Source organism: Galeopterus variegatus, unplaced genomic scaffold, assembly GCF_000696425.1.
Source record: "Galeopterus variegatus unplaced genomic scaffold, G_variegatus-3.0.2 Scaffold7484, whole genome shotgun sequence".
Lineage (NCBI taxonomy): Eukaryota > Metazoa > Chordata > Mammalia > Dermoptera > Cynocephalidae > Galeopterus > Galeopterus variegatus.
In genome coordinates, this window is record NW_007733595.1 from 1 (window position 1) to 5971 (window position 5971).

The window sequence follows — 5971 nt, forward strand, 5'->3', positions numbered from 1 at the left end:
GAGTGGTTGTCAGGGACTAGGAGAGGCGGGATGGGGAGTGACAGCTCAATGGCTACAGAGTAGATGAAGCTGTTCGGTCACTAGACGGTGGTAAGGGTTGCACCATATTAAAAATGTACTTCATCCCAGTGAATTGAAATTTTGAAAATATTAAAACACTTTATTTTATACAAGGGATATTATTGAAAATAAAAGATGAAAAAATATGAGGAGATGCAGGACACAGACAAAAACGAGGACAAGCACAGCATCAAGGAAGAGGAAGAACAGATCTGGAGTGGGGACTGGTGAGGGTGTTTGTGGGAGCTCTGGCGCCTGGGCTCCCCTGGGTGCTGGTGTTTCTTCTACTTCTTTTGATATTTCAGGAGTGGTTACATCAGCTCGCTCTGGCTCTGTCTCTGGATCTTGCTCTTGCTTTTGCTCTGGCTCAGGATCTTGCTCGTGCTCTACCTCTTGCTCTGGCTCTGGCTCGGGCTTGGGCTCTTTCTCTTCCTCTGGCTCTGGCTCAGGATCCTGCTCCTGCTCTACCTCTTGTTCTGGCTCGGGCTCTGGATCTTGCTCTAGCTCTGCCTCTGGCAGTGGAGGTGGAGCTGGAGCTGGACCTGAAGATGATGTTAGCTCTTGGGACAGTTGTTCAGCCTGGGCAGAAGCTGGAACTGGAGTGACAATTGAAAATATCAACGTGAGTTTCTATGTCTCTTCCAATGACACTGTCTTTCTGAGAAGCTCAAGTCCAGATCCCCAGCCTCAGTAAGTCTCCCCACACTGCAGAACACTGCAGGATTGTTCTGAGTACTCAGTGCCCCTGTCCCCAGCCTGCTTCTGGAAACTCTGCTCTGTGTGGTCCAGCCTAGCCCCCCCCCAAACCCTCACAGGCACCCACCCTCTTCCTCCTCACCCTCAGTCTCCGCCTCACTGTGCTCCAGGTGCTCCAGCTTCTCCAGCTGTGCCAGAAGAAGATCAGCCTTGCGCTCCACCTCTGAACCCGGCATACTGACATGTAGATAGGCTGACAGAAACTTCAAGGAATGAAATTCAGGAGGCTCATGGAAATCAGTGGAATAGGATTCCAGCCAGATCTTTAGGACAGAGGACATGGCACTGGGGGAGACAGGTGGGCAGCAGCGTCAGCGGCCTGGCCTATCCCTCTATGCTGCCCACCTAGGGCTCCCCTGAGTGAGCTGCAGTCTTGTACCCCCTGCCCCTTCCTGTCCATAGACCAGCCCCTCCAATGTCCACCCCCAGTCTGGCAGCCCTGGCAGGGACAGGCCTGGTGACCAAGGAGGGTCTGGCAAAAGCCTCCATGGGAGGAGCCTTCAACCACTGGTGTGACCACCTTAACAATCATCAGGGAAACCTGACACCCTCCTCTCTCTGGGTCCCTGCCCCGTCCCTGCTGGAATGACCTGTCCACCCCAGGAGGGTGCTGTCTGCTCTGGGCATTACTCGCTGGCACACAGGAGGTGTCCAGAAATATCTGATGAATGAGGAAACAGAGGGAGGCTCTGCTCCCCTGGCCTTCCCAGGGCCCTTGGAAAAGCCCAAACTTGAGCTCACATGTGGATGTGCTGCCCAAGTGTCTGTATGAAAATCTGCATCTCCTTTTCTCACTGACACCGATCTCTTGGCCCTGACCACACTCTGCACCTCCAGCACCAGCTGAGCATCCCCATGGAGGCTCCAGCCCCAAGTGTGAGCGGGATGCTCTGCACACCTCCTGCTCTGGCTCAGCATGGGCTCTGGGCGTGTGGGCAGGGCTGGGTGGGAGGGGGTGGGGATGGATTCTCTGTGGGTTCACTCTGCTCTCCAGCCTCTCGCACACCCTACAATGCCTGGGACCCCATCCCCAGCTGTCTTGACTCCTTTTCCTTCAGGGAAAGCCCTGAGCTCTCAGGCCTGTAGCTGGAATCATAAGATGTGTGGGAGCCAGAGTTCTGCCAGCCCCCCACCCACAGGCCCCCACAGACCACACACAGTTCTGTGGAGATGGGAGCCCCTCCATCTGCACCCAAACCCCACTTACCATTTTAGCTGCTCCAGGGATTCGCCGTCCCCGCTACAATCAGAAACCATGCTTCCATACCTAGAGGAGGTGAAACCATGTTTTCGTACCTAGAGGAGGCCAGGAGGGTGTCACATCTACCATATGGTGGCACTACCTGCTTCTCATGTCTACTGTGACTGTCCCACCTGTGACTAAAATGGAAGCCCAGGAGGGCAGGGAATGTAGTCTCCTTGGTTCATTGGATTATGGTCAGTGCCCAGAAAGTCACTGCACATAGTGTGGCTTCACATATGTTTGTTGAAGGAATGAACCCCAACAAATCCTCCCAAGATATCTGGGTGCACCTGAAGCTGCTCTGCCAGCCCCTGGTCTCCCTCCTTTGAACACATCCAGAAGCTTGCAGATAGAATCTCAAATTTCCTGTAAAAATGTGAAAACAGTGAAGCCCAAGTCAACGAGGTCAGTGAGGGGATGACAGAGACTTCCTGATGGGGGGGCAGGAATCCTGAGTGAGGACAACTGTGGCCCCTCCAGCAGACCTTCCACAGGGCTGGACTCAGGAGCATCACTTTCCCTGGGGGACCCACTCGAGCTTGTTCCTGTTACCACCCACTGATCACAGGAAGAAACTGAGGCTCAGAGCGGTGTGGTGACAGTCCCAAGGCTCACAGCTGGGAGGCGGCCTAGTGATACTGTGCAATCGAGGGCCAGAGTGCTCACCTCAGGAAAAGCAGGTGCAGCACATGCCGGGGACTGGCAAAGTTCCTGTAGCTAAACAGGAACGTGTGCACATAAGAGCAGTCGCCACCCAGGACAGCGGGCACCAGGTGCTCCACCTGCTTCTTCAGGGTGCCTGCCGTGACAGGCCACAACATGTGGGTGGCATCCGTGCTCAGGGAAGAATTGTCTTCACTCTAGGACAGGACAGGGAAGAGATGCACAGTGAGAGCAACGTGAACCCCCAGGAGGGAAGGGGCTGGAGGCCAGTCTTAACCCCAGGGAGGACATGAGAAGACAGCCTGAGGGCCCAGGGTTCATGTACAGGGTGGTGGTTGTCACCCCCGCAGTCCCCTTTCACCCTCCAGCCCTGACCTGAGGTGTGAACACACCAGGACCAGCAGGTTTATAAAACCCCCACCCTCTGCCTCTGCCCAGGGAGGGTGTCCCATGTCCCCATTCCCCACACACTCAGGAGGAGGGTGTGCAGTCACCCAGGGAGCCTCACAGTGCTGGCCTGGCCCGCCCTCCCCTGTGACACCTGACATTACCTTTGGGGACCTCCTGCCAAATGGCTACAGGAGTCCAGGGCGAGGGCTGACCCAGTGCCGGAAGCATCGGACAAGCCTCTCAGCCCAGGGCTTCCTGGGGCTACAGCCCCGGGACCTTGGGATACAGCACAACATCTCACTCTGCCCGTGGCCAAGTGAGCTGGGGAAGGGGCTGTGTGTAGAATGTGGGTGCCAGGTTACCGAGTTCCTACTTCAGTTGGGGTCTGTCGTCAAGGAAGTGAGGTCACTTCCTGGTACCTCATTTCCTGCACCCCTCCTCTGTGTGCAAGACTGCAAATGCCCCTCTGGGTACCTGACTGCTGACCCTCCTGCCCCATGAACTCTACTGCCCACACTTCCACCAACACTGCCTAACCACACCCCTGTGCAAGGCCTGCGTGCAGCCAGTGTCACAGCTCGGAGGAGATACATGTAGGTTCAGCCCCAGCTCCTCCTTCTTATCTCTTATGTGACCCTGGACAAGCCACTGTGACTCTCAGGACCTCCCCAGTCTCCCCTTCTGCACAGTGGTGATCATTCTAGCATCTTCTTCCTAGGGATGTCATCAGGCATGTGTGAGCAAACATCTCTAAAACCTATGGCTGGTGTCACATGTAGCTAATAAACAAGACTAGAGATAAAATCCATGACGGTGTGGAAGGTAGTGTGGAATACGACTAATGACAGGTCTGGTTCCTGTCATATAATGTTGAAAATGTCACTTTTGCTCTTGGCCTGTTTTCCCTGTCTGCACCATGCGACAGTTGGAATTTCATGCATTCACATACTGCTTTCCTCCATAAAACCTCACAATGGCTTCATGTGTATTTAGGTTTGGACTCAAGTGCCACATCTCTGTGTGGTGTTTGACTCCTCAGCGGCTCCCAGTGGTCCCCACCATCTGCTGCACACATCCTCATGGAATCCCCTGCCCTGCAGTGTGGACTGGACTTAGTGACTCACTTCTAACCAATAGAGTATCAAAAGTGAGAAGGTGTCACTTTCTAAATGCCATGGTAACACGCCTGTCACTAGAGTCTTGTGCTCTGTCTCCTCTGCCCTCTCTGTGAGTATCTACCATATGCCAAGCATGGTGCCGAGAGCTGGACAAAGAGTTGATTCAGCTGCACCCTAGCATGGGAGATGATCCCAGTATAAGGAAGAAGAGAAGGCGTGCTGTCGGGTGGCTGCTGTTCTAAGAGAGGAAAGGGTAAAGTGATCCAGGAGGCCATCNGGCTTGGGAGATGATCCCAGTATAAGGAAGAAGAGAAGACGTGCTATCGGATGGCTGCCATTCTAAGAGAGGAAAGGGTAAAGTGAGTCCATCAGAATATTCTAGATTAGAAAGCTACCTGAAGATGGTAGGAAATGAACACCATGTGCAGAGATGAGCCAGAGGCATTTGGTTCATTAAGATGACAGCAACATGTAACTGATGTATAAGATGTAAGTAAGTAAGAAATACTATTCATAAATTCAAATCCTGTTTTCAAAATCATTGAACGGCAGGGAAAAGTGCTCATGTTAAATGCAAACATAACTCGAATTGAGGAAGATTCCATTTTTGGAATAACTTTATATCTACGTTAGATGAAAGTATGCAGATATGTTCAGCAATTCTTTTCAAATTGTATAAAATATCCATTGTTGACATAATCAGGATTCCACCCCCGTACTCTGGCTTCACACCCCATTTTCTTTACACCAGATACATATCACCGTGATGTAGGTCCATTGGTGTCAACACTATCCCAGCCCACAGCCTACTGGTCCTGGGAGACAGCAACCATGTCACTATTTTGTGCCCAGAATCCAGGGCCTGACACAGGGGCTCCATATATACTCCCTGAAATGCTGCACTTGAGAAGAGACTGATTTTATTACCTGGTGCTCTGCCTGCACATGTTATCACCCTGCATTATGTCGTGATCCTTAGTCCCCCTCATCTGACAGTCAGCAACCCAGGAGCAGATTCTACATCTCGGTCTGCCCTTATCCCAGGCCCCCAGCCCAGTACCTGGCAAAGAATAGGTGCCAAGTACTGATGAATGAGTTATCTTGAAATATGTGATCTGACAGGTAACTACTGTATTGAAGCCCAGGATTCATCTAGAACACCCAGATGGGAGTCACCACGAACATGCTGCCTGATAACCTGCCACCCCTTTAATTCTGTCTGTCCACCACTTTCTTCAGCCAGGAACTGCTTGGGCACAAAGGTTTCCCAGAGTCACCATCCTGCCTTGACTTCTGCCATTCACTTTGGCCTCCTTGATTGTCCTATTACTGTGGGTTTCTTCACTCTCAGTCTCAGGGGACACCTCTGAACCCCTGAGGTAGCTCACTGGGTGTCCTTTCTCTGGCTAACACATTCTTCTTGGTTTTGTGCATGGCCTTGATAGCAGTGTCACAGGCAATCAAAGGTAAGTGACACCCCAGCATGCTGACCCTGGGCACCCACATTAGTCAAGGGAGCCCTCTCACCTCATCTCCTGCAGAATCCCCCTAGAAATAGGGGATGCAGATGTGTACACATGTGTAGGGAGGAAAGGGGGTCTGATGACATCTTAGCTAGAAGATGATTACAAATTTCTTAAACGTTAGTACAAAATTGTGGTTCGTTTGTCCTGGCATGCAACTGAATGATAAAAATATGTGAAAACTTCTGATACCAATGACAAAAGAAATGATCCAAACA

At 52.0% G+C, this 5971-nt stretch overlaps 1 pseudogene; it reads right to left on the reverse strand.

Annotated features, from left to right (window-relative positions):
• Window positions 1–375: 375 nt before the first annotated feature.
• LOC103607504 overlaps window positions 376–5971 on the reverse strand; it is an 18141-nt pseudogene continuing 12545 nt past the window's right edge.